The sequence below is a fragment of the Microtus oregoni genome, unplaced genomic scaffold (assembly GCF_018167655.1).
Source record: "Microtus oregoni isolate MIOR12 unplaced genomic scaffold, Mior012 000042F_ref0000377, whole genome shotgun sequence".
NCBI lineage: Eukaryota > Metazoa > Chordata > Mammalia > Rodentia > Cricetidae > Microtus > Microtus oregoni.
Genome location: NW_024543209.1, coordinates 4,677,719 through 4,699,796, shown reverse-complemented (window position 1 = coordinate 4,699,796; position 22,078 = coordinate 4,677,719). Strand labels below are relative to the sequence as shown.

The following is a 22,078-nucleotide window of genomic DNA, read 5'->3' as shown; positions in this document are numbered from 1 at the left end:
TTAATTAATCAAGTCTCGTTAAGGTTGTTTCTATGTTTACTTATTACCCATCACCTGTTGTGCAAGGGACTGACTGCGGCATTCGTTACTCTCTTTGCGTCCCTCTGGGTTAGTATTTAGCCCCACCCCCGATGTTCGGTGCTCCTACAGACCTCCCACCTTCCTTCTTCTGTCACTGTATCACCACCACAGGTGGCTGAAATCATAGGGTGTGTCATTGTGCCAGCTAGAATTTATTTCCACTTGAAACATCTCTTCATTCCTGCATGTGAGTATGTGCTTCCGTCTCAGCTTATCTTCTCCCTAGGGGAAGAACTTATTTGGATGATATTTCTAATTTTAATTTTTGAAAGTTTCTTTATATTGTCTTCATTTTTGAATCATGTTTTACCGCATGGAGAACTCTGGGCTGCCAATTTCTTTTACTGTTTTAAAGATGTAGCTTCCTGTCTTCGTTTGTCGTCGGTCATCCTTTCCTCTCCTCCTCCCCTTCCTCCTTCTTTTCGGTAGAGAAGTCAATGGTCAGTTTATTGTTGGTCCTCTGAAGGTGGATGCATTTTTCCTCTTGTACATGTTTTTCTTGGTTTTTGGCTTGTGGTGTTTTGTTGGAATGTTCCGAGGCACATTCCCCTCCTATCTCCTGCTTGGAGAATCATGGAAGACTTCTTGAGTTAGTTGTGGACTATTCTTGGCAATTATCTCAGCAAGCAGTACTCTGTCTAGTTCCCTCTCCCTCCTCTCCTTCTGGACGTATGAATGCCCATCTGCCAGACCTTTCTACTTCGTCTTCTTTGGCACAAACTCTCTTCTGTGTTTTCCATTGTCATTTTTCCCTTTTGCTTTTGGTATGGAGACTTTCCAATGATCTGGCTCAGAGTGAGCGCTTTTATCTTCTCTTCAGTTTCTTATTCATTACAGTTTATGGGGTGTGGCTTCCATAACATAGGGCATATTCTTTGTAAGGATGCAGTGAATTCAGTAACATTAGTTCAATTTATAGAGTTCTACACCCTTATCATCATCTAGTGTGAGGACATTTCTATAGACTCCCAGAATGCTTTTTTTTTTTTTTTTTTTTTTTTTTGGATTTTTCAAGACAGGGTTTCTCCATAGCTTTTGGTTCCTGTCCTGGAACTAGCTCTTGTAGACCAGGCTGGCCTCGAACTCACAGAGATCCGCCTGCCTCTGCCTCCCGAGTGCTGGGATTAAAGGCGTGCGCCACCACTTCCAGGCTCCCAAAATGCTTTTGCATTATTGCATAACCTCTGTTCCCAGCCCTCACCTCAGACTTTTATTGTTTAGTTTCTCCCATTCTAGTGCTTGAATCTAGGTCTTCATGAATGCAGGGCAAGTGTACTACGATTGATTTACAACTGCCTTTTCTGTTGCTATGACATGTCATATGTGATGCAATATGTGATCTTTTGCCTGTAGCTTCTTTCACTTAGGTTAATGATTTTGAGACTTGTGCACATCATATTTTATTTCTCCTATTTGCTGTTAAACAGCATCTGGCTATATGAATATACCATAGTCTGTTCATATATTCATCAGTTATTGAAAATTCTTTCTAGTTAGTGCACACCTTGAAGTCTATTTCCACTAGCATCCATATAAGTCATTGTGTAGATATTCACTTTAAATTTTTTTTTGGGGGGGGAGTAAAAATCCCTACAAATAAAACTGCTATGTCATATGCTGGAAGTATATGTAACTATTTAAGAAATCATCAAATTTTGCTCCAAGTTTATATTCCCATCAGCAGAGGATGAAGATTCTAGTTTCTTTACAGCCTTTTCAACAACTGCTGACCACAGCCATCCTAGTAGGTTTGTATATTTCTTTGTAAATGTATTTACTCATTTTTATATGTGGGTATAGTATAGGTTAATGTGTGTTTGCAGGACAGGTTGCCTGTGTGGGCATGCAGAGGCCAGATGAGCTACCTACCCTATCCATTTTCTGACTTAAGTGCTTGAGACAGGGTCTCTCTCGAATCTGGAGCTAGGCTGGCAGCCAGCAAGCCCCAGGGTCTCTCCTATATCTCCAATGACCCACAGCTCTGGGGTTACAGGTGTGTGAGACCACACACCTTTTTATGTGGGTCCTGGGGATTTGAACTCAGACATTCATGCTTTCTCAGCAAGTACTCTTACTCTCTAAGCCGTCTTTGAGTTCTTGGTATATAGATTTCAATTTGTGAGTTAATTTTTATTTGTATAAGAGCTAGTAATTTTCCTCTAGAATTCCTCAAAAGGAGTATAATTTTGACTTTAAATTGTCTTAGTGCTTTTATCAAAAATGAATTGAAAGTTAAGTATGGAGGTACTTATATGTAATCATTTCTGGGCTCTCAATTTGCATCTATCATCTGTCTGTCTGTCTGTCTGTCTGTCTGTCTATCCATCCGTCTTTCTACCTATCTTCACATTATCACCATCATCTGTTAATATTTATCTATATAATCTATCATCTGTTCATCCATTCTCATAACTTTCTTTATCTTGTATCATGCCATTACTTTATATTAAAATCTAAAATTGGTTAGTATAAATTGTACAAATATGTTTTTTTCCCAAAAATTTCTCTGATTATCCCAAATCCTACCCACTCCCGTATAAATATTAAGATAAATTTACTAATTTATACCAGAAAATTCCCTACTGAGAATTTGATAGTGGTGGTGTTGGCCCCATGAAGAGATTGTGGGGAACAGAGTTTTCCACAGTGTACTTTGAGTTTTCCAGTTCTTGAGTAAGGAATGTCTTTTCATGATTTAGGTCATGTCTAATATGTGAGTCTGGCATTTTTTCCACTGGGTCTCCTCACTGGGATTTTATTATTTCATGCTGGTATGAATGATTTCTTTTGGGGGGGGGTGGCAGGATTTCTCTGTAGCTTTGGAGCTCCTGTCCTGGAACTCTCTGCTGTAGACCAGGCTGGCCTCAAACTCACAGAGAACCACCTGCCTCTACCTCCTGAGTGCTGGGATTAAAGGCGTGTGTCACCACTTCCTGACAACACTGTTAATTTTTCTAGGTTATTTTTTTGCTGGTATATGGCATATTGAATAACTGCAGAGTTTATTGGTAATATGCAGACATGAACTTGACTCTTGTATTTGTTCCTCCTGCCTTGTAACCCTGCTGAATTCACTTACTGTTTCTGGGACTTGTGAACTCCTTGTCACAATCTAAAGAAACCCACATAATCTGAGGATCAAGGAAGTTCCACTTTTTTTTTTCAAATCTGAAAATCCGTCCGTCTTCACTTGCTCCTGTTTGCTGTTCCCTCCTTTCCTTTCTTTCCCCTCCCTCTCTTTTTGTCAGGCTTGCCTTGCTTCCCCTGCAGTGTTGAGTTAGAAGTGACACGTGGGCATCCGTACCCTTGTTCACTGGAAACGCAGACATCCGTGCTTTGCTCTTGACCTTGAAGGGAAAGCACTGAGTCTGGGGCCGTTGTGTACAGATTGTATTGGGGGCTGCTCACTCTCAGGTTGGGAGTATATTTAGTTTAAAGTTTTGGTGGGTGTTGATTTTGTTGCCTGTGCATGTATTGAATGCTACATACCTTTTTCCTGCTAACAGTTTTCAGTTTGAAGCCAATATTGCTTTCCAGAACGAAATCTCACTTGTCCCATCTGGAAAGGATGTGCTACTTTTCCTGTGGTGCTAAATTTGCTTTTAATCTCTTCTAAAAGGACTTTTGTGTCCATGTTTGGGAAGCATGTTCTGTACTTCTCCTTTGATATCTCCATGTGGCTTTGGAAGGGCTCTCTTCTTTACACTCTGAGAGCACTTTGTAAGAGCTGGTCTCATTCCCTCCCTGATCTGGTAGATCCCGCCCGCCCCCCCCCCCCCGCAAAAAAAAAAACCATGTGAGCATGGGGATTGTTCTGAAGAAGATTTTTATTTATTGGCTCATCCTTTTTCTTTCGGTAGGTCTATTCAGATATAGGGCTTTTTTTTTTCTTTTCAATTTGTGGGTTTTTAGGAAACTGTTCATTTTATCCATCTAATTTAATAAATAGTAGTGATGGTCCAATTTTATATGTGTTTGATAATCTGTTTATTCGCTGTTCTTTTATTCTCTTGGCAAATTTAAATAAGAGTTTGCTGATTTTTCTTTATAACTTCCAGTTTTATGGTTTTCTCTATTGTTTGTTTTCTGCCCCTTGGCACCCTCCCATGGTACTTCCTTACTAGCCCCTTCCTGGGGCTTTCTGTGGGTGACATTTGTTCCTTGTCTCCTAAAAGCTGAAAATGGGTTGCTGACTCGGGGTGCCCTTTTTCTAATTAGGCATGCAGTAGTTAAATGTTATCTGGGTGTCATATCCTTATATCTTAAATTTATGGTATTCGCGTTCAGTTAAAATGTGTTAAGAATCTCAATTTGATTTATCCTTTGATTCTTGGGGCTTAAAAAATGAGCGTTGCTTACTTTCCAAGCATGTGGCATCTGTCCAGATGTCTTTTGGTATGGGTCTCTAACCTAATTCTATTATGATAAGAAAAATATATTTTGGATCATTTTTGTTTCATTTTTTTTTGAGACAGGGTCTCTCATGTAGCCCTGGAACTCTCTATGTGGGCCAGGCTGGCCTAGAACTCACAGAGATCCACCTACCTTGGCCTTCCAAGTGTTGAGATTAAAGGTGTGCACCACCAGGCCTGGCTATTTTGTTAGTTTAAACTTACAGTTTCTTGAGACTTTTGTGGTCCAGTATATGTTTATCTCTATCAGAGTTTCATGTACCTACAGTCATCGAGTAGGGTTCTCTAACATCAGGTCAGCTCGGTTGGCAGTTGGAGCATCTGTTTCATGTGCCTACAGTCATTGAGTAGGGTTCTCTAACACAGGTCAGCTCGGTTGGCAGTTTGAGCATCTGTTTCATGTACCTACAGTCATCGAGTAGGGTTCTCTAACATCAGGTCAGCTCGGTTGGCAGTTGGAGCATCTGTTGATTGTTTGGCTCAAGCATCCTGTCAGCTATTGAGAACAGGGCACTGAAGTCTCTGCCATGGTTGTTGTGGGCCTCTTTTTATTACATTTGTCAGATGTTACTTTCTGAGTTTTAGGTTTCTGTTATTAATTGCTTATGCATTTATGATTACTGTATCTTCCTTATGTATTTATTGGTTTAATTTTACAAGAAGTTCCTTTTGTCTTTAGTAATATTTATTTCTAGCATATTTTATTCTGACATTAGTGTAGATATTTTAGCTCCTTATTCTTGTTGTTTTCCTGGTGTGTCATTTTCCTGTGAGAATGAAGATGAACCTCTGGGAGGTTGGGTTTAGTTTGGTGTACTCCTTTTTCCAGTAGGGCAATGTCTATCTTTTGAGTGGATTGTTTAGTTCATTCATATTTAATATAATCATTGATAAAATTTTATTCCTGCCATTCTAGTATTTCTATTCCTATCATATTTTATATATTATATATTTGTTATAGATTTATATATACTTCCTGTCTATTTTCTACTTTTTTCCTTCTTTTATGTTTTCTACGTAATTCTAGAGACAATTTAATAGTCTATTTTGTTTATTTGTTATTTTCTTAGTGGTTGCTATAGGGGTCACAATATGTAATAACCCTGAGAATGAAAATCACTACTAGACTGGGAAGACACAGCCGTTGTTGTAGTAGTGGCATGAATAGCATGGGAGTAGCCAGCTCCTTTCTGACTGAGTTAAGGCCTATTACACTAGATAAATAAAGCACATATCCAGTACCATTCTGGGGGCTAAGAACTGTGGCATGACAAATCATGGGCCCCATGGGAGATATTACTGCTATTATTCAGATAAATGGACATGGTATTAAACCAGTTCCTAATGACTTATCATTATATCCATATATTAGTGCATTTTGTAGCCCTCATTGAGAGAAGCTTGTTTTTGCAACAAATGTTGATGGAGACACAGAGACCCACAGTTGGTCAAGGTGCAGAGACTAGGAGACTCTGAAGTGCTCAGCCGTAAATGGAGCATCTATATTTTAATAGCTCCATATTGTGATTTAGTTCTCTATGAGACATTTTTATTGTATTTAAATTTATTAATGGTTTGTTAGGGTGGGAGTGGGCACACACACACCATAATAAGTGTTAGGAAGTTGAAAGACAAGTTGCAGGAGCTGGTTCTCTCCTTCTACCGTGTGGGTCCCAGGGATTGAACTTGGGTCTTTAGGCTTGGCAGCAAGCACTTTCATTTACTGAGCCATCTCCCTAGCTCTGTTCTAAATTTTGAAATCTGCAATAATCAGCATTTATAATAACCCACTGTTGATATCTCTGCTCAGTTATTTTTCTCATTTTAAAAAAATATTAAAGCCAGGCTGCCTACAGGTCTTCCCTGACTGCTTAGAGGATCGATTCAAATATCTCAAGTCACTGAGTCTCCATCTCTCTGTGGATGTCTCAGAATGTGAGCTGGGGAGTGTCTTCCAGTGAGCACGTGTGTGTGTTCTCTGTGCATACGCTCAGGCTGCCTTTGCCTTGCATGTATGTGGCTTGGACCCACTCTGGTCTCTGCCCTCTGTCTGGTGAACCGTGGCTACGTAAGGAGGTGTCAAGCCTCCTCTGACAGATCTGACATCTAGAACACCTTGTCTGGTGTCTGATTAGTCTGCGACTTGCTCAAACAAGAGCATTGGTAGGGTAGAGGAGCTGCCGTCCCTTTCCATCCATCATCTCTCCAACCCTTCATATCAAAAGAATTTCTTTGTCAGTGCATTGAGGCGCTGGTTCTGATGATGTTACACTGGGGTAGGATGCCATGGTGAAGACGGGAGAGAGCATGACTTCATGGCTGTGGCCCCAGGCAGAACCACTGTTGCCTTGTGCTAATCTTACCTGAAACTCAGTAAGTTTACGTGAGTGTTGCTTGCTTGGTCTGTTACATGTGAACTTTCCAGAGTGCTGAGATAAGTGTTCCCTCCCTTATGCTACTGAGGAGTGAGCCCAGGACCTCACACATGCTGTAAGAACATTGCCTCCAGTGAGCCACATCTCCAACCAGCTGTCCTTGACAGGCCTGTCTAGGTTTATAATAGCTGTACACAATGAGAGGGTGTACAACTGCCTTAGTCTGTTGTGCCAAGGCCAGCCTGTTTAAGTTATTATGTATTTGAGTGCTACAGTTTTTATTCAATTCTCTCTCTCTTTCCTTTAAAAACAGACTCCAGTTCTCTGCTGAGATTCTTCACTTGCCATCCCTTCTCTTGATGATGCCAAAGTTCTTGCAGGGTCCATGTCTAAGAGTGTCAGCGTCTGGACCATGTTCTCTTGGTTGTCTGCTTCCCTCTGAGTTTGGTCATTTGGTTTTGTTCTTCTCCCGCTTCCCTTCTTTCCTTTTTCTATCCCCTCCCCCCTCTTCTTTCTTCCTTTGGAGACAGCATCTTGTGTGGGACCCCATGCGACCCTGGCTGACACCAGACCTGTGACTCTTCTGTCTTAGCTTCCCAGTTGCTGGGATTACAGGCTTGCATAGCCATGCCTGGACGATTTGGGACTTTTGTTTGTTTGGAGACAGAGTTTCTCTATTATGTAGCTTTGGCTCTCCTGGAACTTACTATGCAGACCAGGCTGGCTGTTTGTGAGTTTTCGAGAGAACACCGGGCGGCACCTGAGAACACTGCAGGGCTGTGAATGTTGCCTGTTTTCAGAGAATGTTGGATTTTCTTCCAAATGTTATTTTCAAATATGGATTAAAAAGATTTAATTCTATATTTCATTCTTTTTAAGGAATATTTTATTTTGACTTTGCTTTATTCATGGGTGATAGCCTTTCTGAGATTCCAACTCAAAGTCTGAGGCGCTTTAGGGGCTTTCTCCTTGCTGAACCCCACCATGTCTCTGCTCATCTCTGTAGGTCTTCAGGAGGTGCTACTTAATGCTTTAACTTCCTGCATGTTGCATTTCTGGGTCTCCAGCCTGTTTTCTGTTGCCTTTTAGGGCTCTCAGAAGGAAACACCATGGACCAGATCAGTCCTGCTTCTCCACCTAAGCAAAGAGCCTTTTTTAATGCTGGGGTGAGCAAAGGAGAGGTCCTGCAGGATGCCAAGGGAGGCCTGTGTGGTCAGGCAATCTGGGCTATTAACTGGTACTCATCTGAAGGGGAAGCAAACTTCTCCCACCTTTGGGTAAAGGAAATTTTCTAATTAGAGTAAACTGCCCACTAAAGCTGGGCCCTTACTCACTGAGGAGAGAGCTGGGAGACTGGAGAGACTTTGCCTGAGGTGTGGGAGCTGCTTGGAGGAGCTAAGAGGTGTTGATGGGTTGCGGAAAATGGTAGTTCAGCCATTTTTTTGTTTGTTTGTTTTGTTTTTGTTTTTGGTGTGTGTGTGTGTGCCAGAACTCAGTGCTTCACAAATGACAGGCAAGCACTCTACTATTGAGTTGCATCTCCAGTCTAAAAAGGGGTAAGGGAAGATTTTATAATTAAAAACAAAACCCAGTGTTAAAGAAAGGCAAGGTTAGGGACCTACCAACAGGTGTGAGCTGTACAGCAGTGAATTGTTTGGATAGCATTGGCTCTCTCAGGCAGGCATTTTAAGGGGGATGAAGACATTGCCTTGAACTAATAGAAACAATGCTGGTGTTTGTATACGTCTAAGTGTATGTGGGTAAAAGGGCTGATATTGAAATTGCCGTTCGTTGAGGTCTAGTGAGGAGACAGTTGCGAGGGGACTCCTTGAGAGTTTGATCAAGGACAGAATGTTCATTAATAACACAGGGCAATAATGGTTATTTTGTGAATGACAAGTCCAGGGTAGTAACGGAAATGGAGTGGCCATCAGGCATACTGCGAAGAGTTTAATGTCTAGAGCCAGTCACATGGTATCTCTTGTTTTGATTTCTTTCTTCCCACAAACCTTCCCAGTAAGGGACATGGGCTCAAATGTTTTAGGTAGCACATTCAGAGTCACGCAGTGAGTGCCTGGCAGGAGTGAAATCCAAACTCAGATCTTCTAAATTTCAAATCACCATTTTCTGGTCTTCAGCATGAATTCTAATGCTGTTACATAGCGAATTGTTTTCCTTAGACGTAATTTCTATTGATGAGAGTTAACACTGATAAGCTGTTTACTGTCTGTGCCAGATTCGAAGGAGGAAACTTACGGGGGCTTAGTAAGCACTGGGTGGTGGGATGGTGGAGGAGGTACTGATGCTTTCCTTCCTTAGGCTGCGCCTGCAGTCACTCCTCCTTGAGCCACGGCCGAGCTCACAGAACCCTGCCTTCGGAAGCGTGGAAGCCTGTAGCTATCAAGTACAGAGTCTCAATTTCTGAGATGAAAAGCTGTGACCCAGAAAGGTAAAGTGATTTACCCAAGTGATTTACTCAAGAACCCAAAGCCTGTTCATTAGAGAGAGCTGAGCTCTGTTTAGACAGAATTACCGTGGCCCACTTTGGGCCACCCCCCGCCCCCCAGCCTCCCCGCCCAGCACACACACCAGAGCATTGAGCAGCGTATTTATCTGGGCTAAACAGCCACAGTGTTGACTGAGTGCTCTTCCCAAGAATCCTGTTGTGATGGGAATCACCTTTGGTGGCCAGAGATAACTCAGCGGTGCTCCCAACGGCCTGGACAGGTGTTCCACGGAGCTTCCTTTCTCAAGGCTGTCGAAGTTCACAGAACATGGGTGTCCCCCTCATACTAGGTTAGACAAAAGCATGACAGCCACTAAGAAAGAGCCAAAATAGAAAAAAAACATATGACACACATGTATGTGTATGTATATTCATGTGTGTATACATGTGTATGAAGGTATATGGATGTGGAGGTCAAAGGTTGGTGTCATTTGTCTTCCTCAGTCACTCTCCACCATGTTTTTTGAGTCAGGGTCTTTCGCTAAGCCTAGAGCTCACCTGTTAGACTAGGCCAGGTGGTCATCAAGTCCCTCCTGTCTCTACTTCCCCAGAACTGGGATTATAGGTTTGAACGCCCGATTTTTCATGTGGGTTCTGAGGACTGAGCTCAAGTTCTCAAATCTTTGCACAGTAAACACTTGACTGAACCATCTTCTTAGCCCCAAACAAGTGAGCCTTTTCAAGAGTTCTGCCTAAGAGCGGCCATTCACATGCTAGGGACCGCAAAGAAGTCTAGCCCTGCAGTTACTGACATAAACCCTATTGATTGATGCTGTTCTCCATGGTAGAGAGAAAACTGTCGCCCTTTTCTTCCCCTTCACAGCTAGGTCTGGGTGTCATTTTGATGGCTTCCTCTGCCTGGTTGGTGTCCCTTTCCCCTGGTGCATCCTTCAGTGTGGAGGGAACGTGTGGCTCTTGTTCCCTGCAGTCACACGGAGACAGCTCCCAGTTATATGGGCAGCAGAGGAAGCTTACAGACATGTACACATGTGCGCTCAAACACATGTGTGTTTGTGTGAGGCTGGAGCGCCACAGTAGCCATGGGCCCAGTGGGGAACCAAGAGAGGCCGAGTCTGTGCTTTACTGTCAGGGCACAGGCAACAGGAAACCTCCAGTCTTAAAATGGGTCAATCAGGAAGGGAGGAAGGGAGATCTCTCCGAGGAGACAAAGGACATCAGGAGAGATTAACCACGCTGTCACCAACTCTTAGGAGGTGTGATGAAGGAACACCGGAGGTGTCCACTCCATCTCCTTTAGGTCCTCTGGCTCCAGGTCCTGCAGCATTGCCTTCAAGAGCTGTAATGAGCCACACCTGTTTCCCTCCCCATCTCCCTCTTCCTTCTCCTACCTCCCTTTTCTCCCATGCTCTTCTTCTTCTCCCATTCTCATTTCTTGAAGGTTAAGGCCATTGTTAGCACCTAGCCTGGGGCTTATGCTATAGAAAGTATTCTATAAACATTGTGCTCTTATACATGGCAAATGGGCAGAGAAAGGAGCGGGGATGAAGACAGCATCCTTGAACACAAGTGTTGGAGAGTAGGCAGAAAGCCTTGCTCATGGCTTTTATTTTTATCTTTTTACGATGGATAATTTTAAACATATTCAAAAGTAGAGAAAACGGTGTAATGAATCCCTTTATCCTAACCACGGAACCTCAACAGTGATCAACATGTGGCTAATCTCGCTTCATTTATCTGCCCCTCCCCCTCTGGAATATTTGGAACAAAGACCAGATGTCATATTATTTCATCTGTAGTATGTTTTTTTTTTAAAAGAGAAGACACAATTTAAAAACACAACACTACCACCCCTGCAGAAAACGACAGAATCCTCATCTCCCCAAATGTATGACCCCATTCACATTTCCTTTGTTGTCTTGTAAACTCTTCCCCCACTTGGTGGGTTAGAGTCAGAATCCAAACAAGGGCTCCATAGTTAGTGGGTTATCTCTCAGGGGTCTCTCAATCCCTCTGTTCTCCATTTCTTTCTTTCCTCTGTTTGAATTGAGAAAACCAGGTCCTCTGTCCTGTAGACTTCACTCCATTCTGAACTTTAACCCTCTGTACTCCCATGGCGTAATTTAATTTGTTCTCCTACCCCCATCTCCCTCTTCCCCTGGCAATTAGGAATGGGGTTTGATAGATTTTCAGTGCCTTGGCCAGGAGACTTCAGAGGTGGCGTTAGATACTTCCATCTCCTGTGCCAGGAGACAGGTGATACCTTCTTTCTTTCTTTGTCCTGGGGGACTCGCCATTTTGCACACGTGTCGTCAGCCAGATTTGTATATGGCCCACTTCTCCACCCACTTTGTGCCTAGGGTCTTAGCAACCAGATGATTGTTACGAGGTCAGGTACTAGGAACCTTCCAGAGAGCGTCAAAGAGTCAAAGTGTTTGTTTTGAGATTCATATAGTGTCTGTCGCTGGAAGATGGAACAGCCTCAGCTACCGGGTGGAAGGGAGAGCTGGATGGGTGTACAAACAGGAGTTCAGATGCAGGCCCTGGCGCTGACATACCAGCCCACCTAACCAAGTGTTTTAGGAAAGTTTGCATGATACTATAATCCTGCCCCTTTTGCTTAATTTTTCTATGTGTGTGTGTGTGTGTACACACATTTGCGTATGTGTGCACATAACTGTTTGGAGCTCAGAATTTATGTGTGACATGATTGTATGTGAGCGGGTACACATGCCTGTGCAGAAGTCAGAGTTGTGGAACTATCCGGTGTCTTCTATTGTTCCCTACCTTATATTTAGAGACAGGGTCTCTTCACTGATTTGGCTAGGTTGGTTGGCCAGTCAGCCCCCACAATACTCCTGTGTCTGTCATCCCAGGACTGGGCTGACAGGCATGTGCTGCCACGCCTGCTTTTTTCCCCTGTGGGTTCTAGTGCTTTAACTCAGGCCCTCGTGCTCCTGTGCCAAGTGTGTTGCCAGGGGAGCCACCACCTCACCCTCTTTGTTTGTTTATTGATTCAAGTTGGTCCTCACAAGGAAGAATCGTTAGTAATCAGGTTACCCTGAGGATACATGGAAAGCAAACTGCGCAAGGAAGAAGAGAATAAATTCTTGAGTCTTTTTACTTTGCTTCTCCATTCTCAGAATGAGCTGTGCTCTGAGAGGCGATCTCTGAAGGGTGATGGGCTGGTTCCGTTTCATTCCGACACTACGGCTGATAAATAGCTGATGCTTCGGTCCTCCATGGCGCTGTGTGCTCCCTGCCAGGATGATTTCCACACTGCACTTGTACTGTTTTTATACAATAAATCAGCGGCCTCTGTCTGTGGCCCTAAAATCAATGGTGCTACAGTTTGGTTTCATTAGGTATTAAACATGTGTTTTACGAATGAAGGAAATTGCAGCTTTCTCCAGTTTTAAAATGCAGTTAACGTACACGTCACTATTACATAACACTGACATCTAAAATTTCACGATGCTGTGTTGTTTATGGCTTGCTGTCTGCCGTTTGTCTTAATGACCTTTCGTTTTTACATTGGTGCCAGGTGGAGAAGATTGCTGTTTCCAAGAGCCCAAGTCTAACATGGCCATTCATCTGAAAATGCTCTCTCCTGATTTATCCCCCACAGTTCGCGTCCCTCACCAGGCTGCTCTAGTGCCCTTGGTTATTGTGTCTACTCAGATGTATCACTGACACTTTGTCTCTGACCTGGCCACAGCTCTAAGCCTTCTACTGATTGTCTTCTCAGACGTCTGTGTCTCCCTGTGGCCCCTGATGCTAGTGAGTGCCTGCCAGTCTCAAGCCTCCCGGGTTCCCTGTCTTTCCTGGGATTGAGATGTGACTTTCTTTCCCCATTTAGCTTGTTTTCACTTTTCTCTTTTCCTAGCCCACCCTGCACCTCCCTGTCCTGTGTCCTCAACACAGCTCCGCTCACTTCAAACTTCCCCAGCTCCCACCAGCCCCACATCCCTGCTTTCAGCTATTCCCCAACTGCTGATGAATTCCAGCTCTGATGTTTTCATTTCTGTTTCTTACAAAGTACAAAACGTGTATGATTTTACCCATCTGGGAATAAAAGTTGAGAGAAGAGAACATGTTTCAAATTTCTCTGTAAGAATATCCATGCCACTCTTGTAGTCCTGGTTGCTAGTTTGATCAATAACAAAAATTTTGAATATGGGTTTAAAGATTTCAAAAATGATGTCTCTCCTCCATTAAAAAATCTTCTGTGCCGTCTCTAATTTGTCCTAATAATTGCTGGCCATGTTTTTCATTAGACTATAGTCATACACTGTGGAAAATGGCATCTTGAGGCTGGTGGTATGGCTCAGTAGGTAAGGGTATTTGCTGCCAATCCTGATGAACCGAGTTTGGTCCTAGAACCCACACGGTAGCATAAGAATGACTCCTGCAAATTGTCCTCTGGCTTCCACACTTGCTCTGTGTTGTGTGCACACCTCCCCGCCCCCATAAAATAAGTAACATGATGTCTTGGTCAACAGTGATCATATCCTGTAAGATGCTAACGGAGCTGGGAAGTTCCTATTTCATGGTGACATCCTAGTCCTCTTGATGCCCTAATAACACATCACTCATGTTTGTGATGATGCTGGTGTTCTCAAACTCACTATGGTGGCAGGTATGTAATAGTACATCACAGCCTAGGGTGGTGACATACAGGAGTTGGTGGCAGGAGGGTTGAGAGAGTGAGGCCAGCCTTGACTATGTGGTAAGACCCTGTCTCAAAATGACAAAACAGAGCAAGTACTTTAATGTATAGCAACAGCACATCATCCTGGCTAGTAATAAATGACGTCACTACTGGCTCATAAACTTATCATACTAAGCTCTTTTTATAAAAAAAATTGTTTTTATTGAGCAATACATTTTCCCCTTATACTAAACTCTTAATCATTTTAGAGTGTGTTCCTGCCAGTATAAAATTTTACTATCTCATGTGGACAGTGTCCCTTGATGGCTTGAAGAGGCTACATGAGTGACTGACTGGACCATCTGACTTAGTGAAAGTGTACCCTAGGCTGTTCACACAGTGACAGAGCTGGGCGAAGACCCAGACTGCAGAAGGCACCTGTCATTAGCGGGTTGGTGGCCGTGCTCCCCGGGCCTTCGCTCTTCACCTGCTGGACCTCAGGTCGTCTTGGTCTTGGTTGTGAGCCTGGGCTTTAGGCCTGAGCCATCGCTCCAGCTGCCTCGGTTCACCACAAAGTTGTGAAATTTTCCCTTGTTTCAGTGAATATAGTTCCTGCCTAATCCTGGTTGCCGGAGGATGCCAACAGCAGAGCTGTTTACTCTCAACTATAAAAATAGGAAGAATTTTTTTTAACTTAAAAGCTTAGCTCCAAAGGTTGTTTATTTCCAGGGTTGATGAGAGAGAAAAGCAGTTTTTTTTTTTCTTGGTCTTGTCTTTTGGGAAGAGATAATTCAATATGCCAGTCACACAGCAAAATTACTTAACCTTAATAAAGCATCTTTTCTCTGGTCTTTTATATACAAGTGTCAATTTTGTTCCATTAAAAAAATGACAGTATTTACTCTATCCTCATCTTCACAGTTGAATGAATGTGTGTCAGTCAATGCTGCCCCGTTATGTGGCTTGACTGCAAAGTGGCACATTCACTGGGGCGGACTCCGAGAGGCCCGCTGAGGAACGCCATTCGGGGCAAATGAATCCAATACGACTTAGTGTTGTATTTCGTTCTCTCCCTGTCATCTCAGGGTAGGCGTAGATTCGATGTGCTGGGATTTAGAATGTCTTTTTTTTCCTTTTCAGAATGTTTTTGCCCAGTGTTAATTGAAGCTCTGCAGGAATTAGATTGACACAGTTGGCTGAGTCAGGGTATAGTTGGACTCAGTAGTGTAAATCTGCTCCGTTTCATGGGGTACTGGACCTGTTTTTATTAGTGCTGGAAGGAGAGCAAATGTTCTCTAAAATGACGGGAACTGAGAAAAACAACGTATCAAGTTCTGTATTTCCATCATTTCCACCTCATACTCGCCCCTCTCCAGCTCCTCCTGGGCTCCTCCATCCCCTCCATCTTCATGATCTCTTAATTATCATTGTTGCATGCATGTATGTATATACAGATGCACACTTATAAACATGTATGTATATACACATGCGCACATATCAATACAATCTGCTGACTCCATTTAGTGTTGCCTATGTATATATGCATATGTATGTCTACATACACACATAGGTGTGTGTGTGTGTGTGTTTGTCTAGGTATCGCAATTGGGGATTATCTAGTCTACCAGGGGTCTTGTCCCTGGAGAAGCCTGGTTCTTCCTCTCTTAGCAGCCATTAATTGCCTAGTAGACCTTCTTCTAGGGGTCAGTCAGGGCCACGTGAGCTTTCTCCTGTCCACATTGCTCTTTTAGATAATGTCTATCACAGCTGGAGATGCCGTTCTTGTCACTCACTAAAGCACTTTGGGGGTCAGTCTGTGGATTTTTAGCCATAGCTTCAGGAGTTGAGTTGTGTGCTTCATTTGACTAATAAGCCAGTGACCTCTGGGTTCCAAAAGAAGGCCGATTCTGCTTGCATAGAGGAGGAGCTAAACTGGGTGCTACATTGCTTTCTTTTAGTGGCTAGGCATCTCAATAATTAACCCGTCTGTGTCAGAACACTGCAGAGAACCGTTGCTGCTCCTCAGCTCCCTATGGCTGTAGTGAAACTCGCCAGGTCACTGGCATAAAGAGAGGGGGCTCAGTTTGACTCGCAGTGCTTAAAGTTCCAGCCATAGATGGCTGGTCTTAGCATTTGGGTCCTCGGTGGGGCAAACATCATGGTAGGAACTTGCGGTGGTGTTGCCTCACTCAGATCACAAGCTGGGAAGCAAAGAGAGAAAGGAGCAGGTTAGGGTCACAGTCTTCCTCGAGGCCATGCCCCTAGTGTCCTAGGGGCCTGTTACTGGGTTCCACCTCCTGAAGGCTCCACTGCCTTCTAATAGTGCTGCCAAGAAGATGGAGTGAGTAGCAGGAGGGCGCCCCCTTGGGGGAGGCACTCAGTAGTACATAGTAGCAGCTATTTCCTCCCTTCCCTCTCTCCCTCCCTCCCTCCCTCCCTCTCCTTCCTTCCTTCCTTCCTTCCTTCCTTTTTTCTTTTTTTCTTTTCTTTTTTTAATATTTATTTATTTATTATGTATACAATATTCTTTCTGCGTGTATGCCTGAAGGCCAGAAGAGGGCACCAGACCTCATTTCAGATGGTTGTGAGCCACCATGTGGTTGCTGGGAATTGAACTCAAGACCTTTGGAAGAGCAGGCAATGCTCTTAACCGCTGAGCCATCTCTCCAGCCCCCTCCTTCCTTTTTTCTTGATAAGGTTGCAGAATTTTTAAAATCCTGACCAGGGAGATATTAGAGGAAGGACTTAATAAGAAAGATATTAATAATGAGACAGGAATCAATCAATTTTAATAGTGTAGCTTTTTCAGGCTATGTTCCTACTAACGTGTGTGTGTGTGTGGCCATCCAATCCAGAGCCTCGTGCATATAAGGGAAGTATATTGAGCTATGCTCCAGGCCAACCTTCTTAAATTATATTTTGCTTGCCTTTCAAACAAGTCACTGGCTCTTACCTTAATCTCAGTCCAAAATAGTGATCATGCCTTCAGGAATCTCAGAATGAGGCTGTGCCTGAGAGCTGTCTCCTCCCGCCTTATATTCCTCTGTAGGGCTGGGATTAAGGGCTTGCACTGCCTGGTTTTTTTTATGGAAACCAGTGTTGCCACTGGGATTAAAGGCACTGGGATTAAAGGTGTGTGTGACCACTGCCTGGTATAAGGCTGACCAGTGGGCCTGTTTTACTCTCTGATCTTTAGGCAAGCTTTAGTTGTTAAAATACAAGTGAAATGCCACTACACTTGCTGATTTGACTCATTGGCCAGCTTGCCCTGCGGAGTCTCTCAACCAAGCTTCACATGTTTTTGATTACTTGGCACTTCCTGATGAGTAGATGATGTCTCTCCATCATATTAAATTATCTTGGTCTTGAGTGAGTGTTGAAGTTAAAGTTTTAATCTTTGAGAGGGGCTTTCTGGAATGCTCCTTGTGTTGCTAAGCAACCAGTGGGGTGTTATGGTGTGGCAGGTTAAGTTCTTTTAGAGGCAACAGCTGTTGATCCCTCAGGAACAAGTGCTTAGCGTCTGTTGAGTCTATTCATTTAAAGTGTTCCAAGTCGGATTCTGTTGCCATTGAGAAGGATTGTTCTCGAAATGGAAATATATAGCAAGCATCTTAACTCTGTGGTGATGATGAGAGTTAGTTGCTACTGAAGTTCTTTGAGGGAGAACTCTGATTAGTTAGGACTGTTATCAGAGGCTGATGAGCAGGTATTGATAAGCCACAGTCAGACGGCTCCTTCAAGCTCTACCCAGAAGTCAACCTCTGACTGCAGTTTCTCGGGGGTAGGTCACAAGTCTGTGGTTTAAACTTCATTTGAGGCTCCAGTGCTATACATAATAAGATTAGGAGCATAGGACTGAGAGATGGCAGCAATGAAAAGTCACTTCTGTATGATGTAGTAATAGCTTAGATTAAAAACCAATACTCTGCCACGCTACATGCAAAGGGATAGAGTCATTAGTCAAAGAACTTAGGATGTCATGAAGACTGATGATCAAGGAATAAAAATGTTTGAAGAGTAATGCTACATTTGGCTTGAAAAGAAATCAGAGAGGAGCATGCCTTTGGCGCCGTCACCAACGGCAGCAGCCACAGACAATGAACACAACACTTACATCCATTTGAAATATATTGTCTCATCATCTGCCAGCAATGCTGATTTACTCTCGGGGACAGGGGGAGTATCCAGGAGAAGAGGGTGAAACTTGGTAGTTGTTTCACACAGGGAAACATAATCTATCCCATTGATGCCAAATTCAAATGGGCGATGGCTTTTGTGAGCAGGACTAGGGCTACATGAAACCTGTATTGAGATGTTTTGAAGCAACAGAACTCATCCCACTCCCTAAGGATAAATTCACGTGGACAGTGGATAGTACAAACAGCACAGAATCAAGCCCTGGGATAGTAAGTAGGTGACCATATTGGTCTCTATCTCGTGTGTTCTCTTGTGTTTGAACTCCTGCCATCTGGGGAAGAGTCTTACCTTCCATGGGCATTCATATCAGTACTTTGGGAATTACCCTTGCCCTTAGTATCATGGAGCTCACTGGAGGCCTTTAAAATGTTTGAGTTCCTTAAAGAGATTCTCTTAATTAATGGGCATTGTTATAAGAACGAAAAAGGCTTATTTATATCCAGAAGAACACATAGAAGCTGTATTTTGACCAATCATTTCTAACAACTGTCACAATGGCTAGAACTCAGGGCACTTCGGAGCCTAGAGGCAGGAATGGTATCATTCTCAAATGATGGGAAATACCTTGATTGGACAGAGCTGACTTTGGATTAGATTGGAAGTAGTTTTGCTCGTTGTGTTTATCTGTTGTCAGAAAACACACAACTTTAAAAGTGGAATGGTTCAGAGCAACCCGAATGTTCTTTGCTCATGAAGTCTGTGAGTCAGAATGCTGAGGTCACTGCAGGTCTTTCCCGGGGCATTTATTTAAATGAGGTGGTTGACTCAGCCGGGTAAGTCGGTACTAGATGGTCTGTGATGGTCTTGTTCTCTTGACTGATCTAATTGCTGAATTTTGTCTGGGCTTCCGTGACCTCTGTTCTTCAGGAGTCTTACCAGAGTCTCTTCTCGGTGGCTTCAAGGCTGCAAAAGCAGAAGTGGGAGGCACCTTGAAGTCAGGCTCCTGAACTCCCACAGGGTTGCTTCACTTTCAGACTGATGGTCAGAGGAAACCCCACACGTGTTGATTAAAGGGTGAAGAAACAGGTTCCTCCGCCTCTTGGTGGTTTAAAAAGAAAACAATAATGTAGAGGGTGTTGGTGCAGCATTGTGGAGAATTGCTGTGTGGAGTGTTCAGGCTAAAGGTCAGGGCAAATAATAATTTGGCAAAATGACTTATCTACTAAGAATTCTGTCACAATATGGCATAGAAGAGTTACATAATGGAAATCTAGGAAAGAAGCTCCAAGTAGGAAAGATTCTGAGCAGTCTAAAGTCACGTGTGTGTGTGTGTGTGTGTGTGTGTGTGTGTGTGTGAACAGAGAGAGGTTAATACAGGTGTCTTTCCACCTGGCTATTTGAGTCAGGGTCTCCCTGAGTCTGGACCTGGAGTTCACTGGTTCAGCTTGGATGAGCTTGCTGGCAAGCCAGGGGGACCTCCTGTCTCTACTCCTCGAGAGCTGAGAGCATAGGCACGGTTGCTGCACTTGACTCTTTAGGTGCTGAGGACCTGACCTCAGGCTCACGCTGTGTGCTGTCTTCCAGTCCACAAACAGTCCAAGTTCTGAACACTATATAATCATCTCAGAAAAGAAAAGCATAGAGAACTCTTATCTAATGGCTTTTCAATCTAACTGGCATATGATACTACAATCATTTGAATTACAATATAAAACTTGAAAAAGTGTTTAAGAAAGATAGCCAAGTGAAAAGTAAAAAGATTCTTATTATTGGACATCAGATAGTTCACCATCATCAAAGAGGAAAAATAAAAGAAAGTACAGAACATTTAGAAAATGTGAATTTTGAAGATGAATTATAAATGAGAGATGAAAATCAATTTATTACACACTTTTCTGTCATGGGAAGCATGGTTGGTCTCACCAAGGTTCCCTACGAATTCAGCTTTGTCACAACTCCCCATGTGGACCAATACTCGTAAAAAAAAAAATCTTCTGAGAAATTATAGTTGGAATCTGTGAGCCAGCAATCAGAAGCAGCTGTCCAGCCTGCTCTAACCCATGTTGGCCTCTCCTCACCCAAGCCTGCTTGGACTTGGAGCTCTAAATTCAGGTGCAGCCTCAAGTCCTGAGATTTGAAGAAGAATTTGGCATAGATAATGACTTTCTTTCCAAGCCAGGCTGGCATTAAAGATGGAGCCTGATGGTACCACAGGGGAATACGAATACAATGAATGTGAGAATGGAGGATGGAGGGCTTCTAGGATTGAAGATCACCCTTCTTCAGTGTGTGTGTGTGTGTGTGTGTGTGTGTGTGTGTGTGTGTGCATGCGTGTGTGCGCATGTGTGTGTACACTCTGCAAAAGGCCAAATGACTGCATTCTCACTGTCTCCTTTGGAGAAGAAAAATGATCTCCTATTACTTGGCTGCACTCCAAGGTTTGCACCAATATCCCCATGGCCCCAGGGTGGACATCATTTCCCATCATTCACAGGGCTGCAGGTATGTGGGCCCTTCTATAGCAGATCATGTAACAAGTGGGAATGTCGTCCCTACAGCCAAAGGGGAGGCAATTTACACGAACAACTGGAATCCTGCTCCCAACACAGAGTGGCTGCTGGAGACAGCCAAGTGAGCACACAGGAGATTCAAACGCAGCACGGAAAGACGATCAGATGAGACAGGGACTTTCCCATCAGACAGTTCAGTCAGTGTGTTGTGGGGCATGATGTTCTTGAGAGGATCGAGAGCGAGTTGGTCAAGTGGAGGGATTTGAAGCACAGAACTGAAACATAAAGGGGTGGGATTCATGAGAGATGCCAGCCTAGGAACTAGGACATGTGTGTAACAGGAGGGCCACGGGAAGTGACCAGAGGACTACAGGAAACACTCTCAGATGTGACTCGAGGCTCCTCTGTGTACGTCGGAGCTCGTGAGGCCCCAAAGAGCAGCTTCCTGCCAGGGAGCAGATGACCTCCTGTGAGAAGGTGTTGGCTAGCTGAGGTGTCTCACCTCGGCACCAGGGACGAGCTGGGGGAATAGCAGTAGAGAGAAACAGCAGCAGGCGAGTGTACCGCACACAGGCAGCCAGCCATTCCCTCGGTGATTAAAATTTGTTACGTAAGAATTTAAGGCTCTCATTACTTGTTTTATGATAAAAGATACTCAGGAGGAAAGTACAAAGATATGGTCTGCTTGCTAGGACAGCTCTTGTGGTGAGGGAGATGATGCTCGCCAGATCCACAGCCTCCACGGTGAGGGGAACTCATGCTCACCAGAACCACAGCCCTCACGGTATGGGGAGATCATGGGAGGAAATTCAGATCCCACTGATGCTTGAACTCAGATTGCTGGATTTAGAGTCCAGAGTGCTAACCATTAACCGTGGGGCCATATCTAGGCTTTTTTTTTTAAATTTAGCTTTTGAAACTTTATACACGAACATTCATCTACATACTTCATTCCCTCTCTCTCCTTTCATGTCCCCCATCTCCCAAACTCATGATCCTATATTTTAAAAATGATTATTGTCTGTATATATACAATTTTATTTATTTATTTTTATTTTGTGACTGTTTACCTGAGTTAAAAAGCAAATCCCAAGATGGGCCTGGTGGTGCTGGCATGTAATAACAGCTGCTTCACTGAGGGCAGGAGGACCATGGATGTAATACTTGCCTGGCTACAGGGAAAGCTGAAAGCCAGCTTAAGTAACTTAGTGAAATCCTGTATCAAAATAAAACATTTTTAAAAATGGGGCCAGGTTTAATAGTGGTGCATTTGTCCAGCCTGTACTGGCCTTAGGTGCAACACACACACACACACACACACACACACACACACACACACACTCACAAGGCTCATATGTATACACACATTCACACACACAGATACACACACAGGCATACACTTGCAACACACAAATAGGAATACACCCTCTCATATACTCAGACTCATT

The 22,078-nt window shown here is 43.5% G+C and overlaps 2 protein-coding genes across 3 annotated transcripts in view; both read left to right on the top strand.

Annotated features, from left to right (window-relative positions):
• The window catches only part of Cd83 (CD83 molecule), a 173,087-nt gene that overhangs the window by 14,965 nt on the left and 136,044 nt on the right, over positions 1-22,078 (top strand). The window lies entirely within an intron of this gene.
• Rnf182 (ring finger protein 182) overlaps positions 1-22,078 on the top strand; it is a 44,279-nt gene that overhangs the window by 15,001 nt on the left and 7,200 nt on the right. Inside the window, exons 1-2 of one of the 2 annotated variants that reach the window (XM_041632791.1) lie at positions 8,053-8,105; positions 9,188-9,317. The exons of the other annotated variant lie outside the window; for it this stretch is intronic. The gene's annotated coding sequence lies outside the window, so the exon portion shown is untranslated. Of the gene's footprint in view, positions 1-8,052; positions 8,106-9,187; positions 9,318-22,078 lie in introns of those variants that run through there. 2 annotated transcript variants of the gene reach the window in all.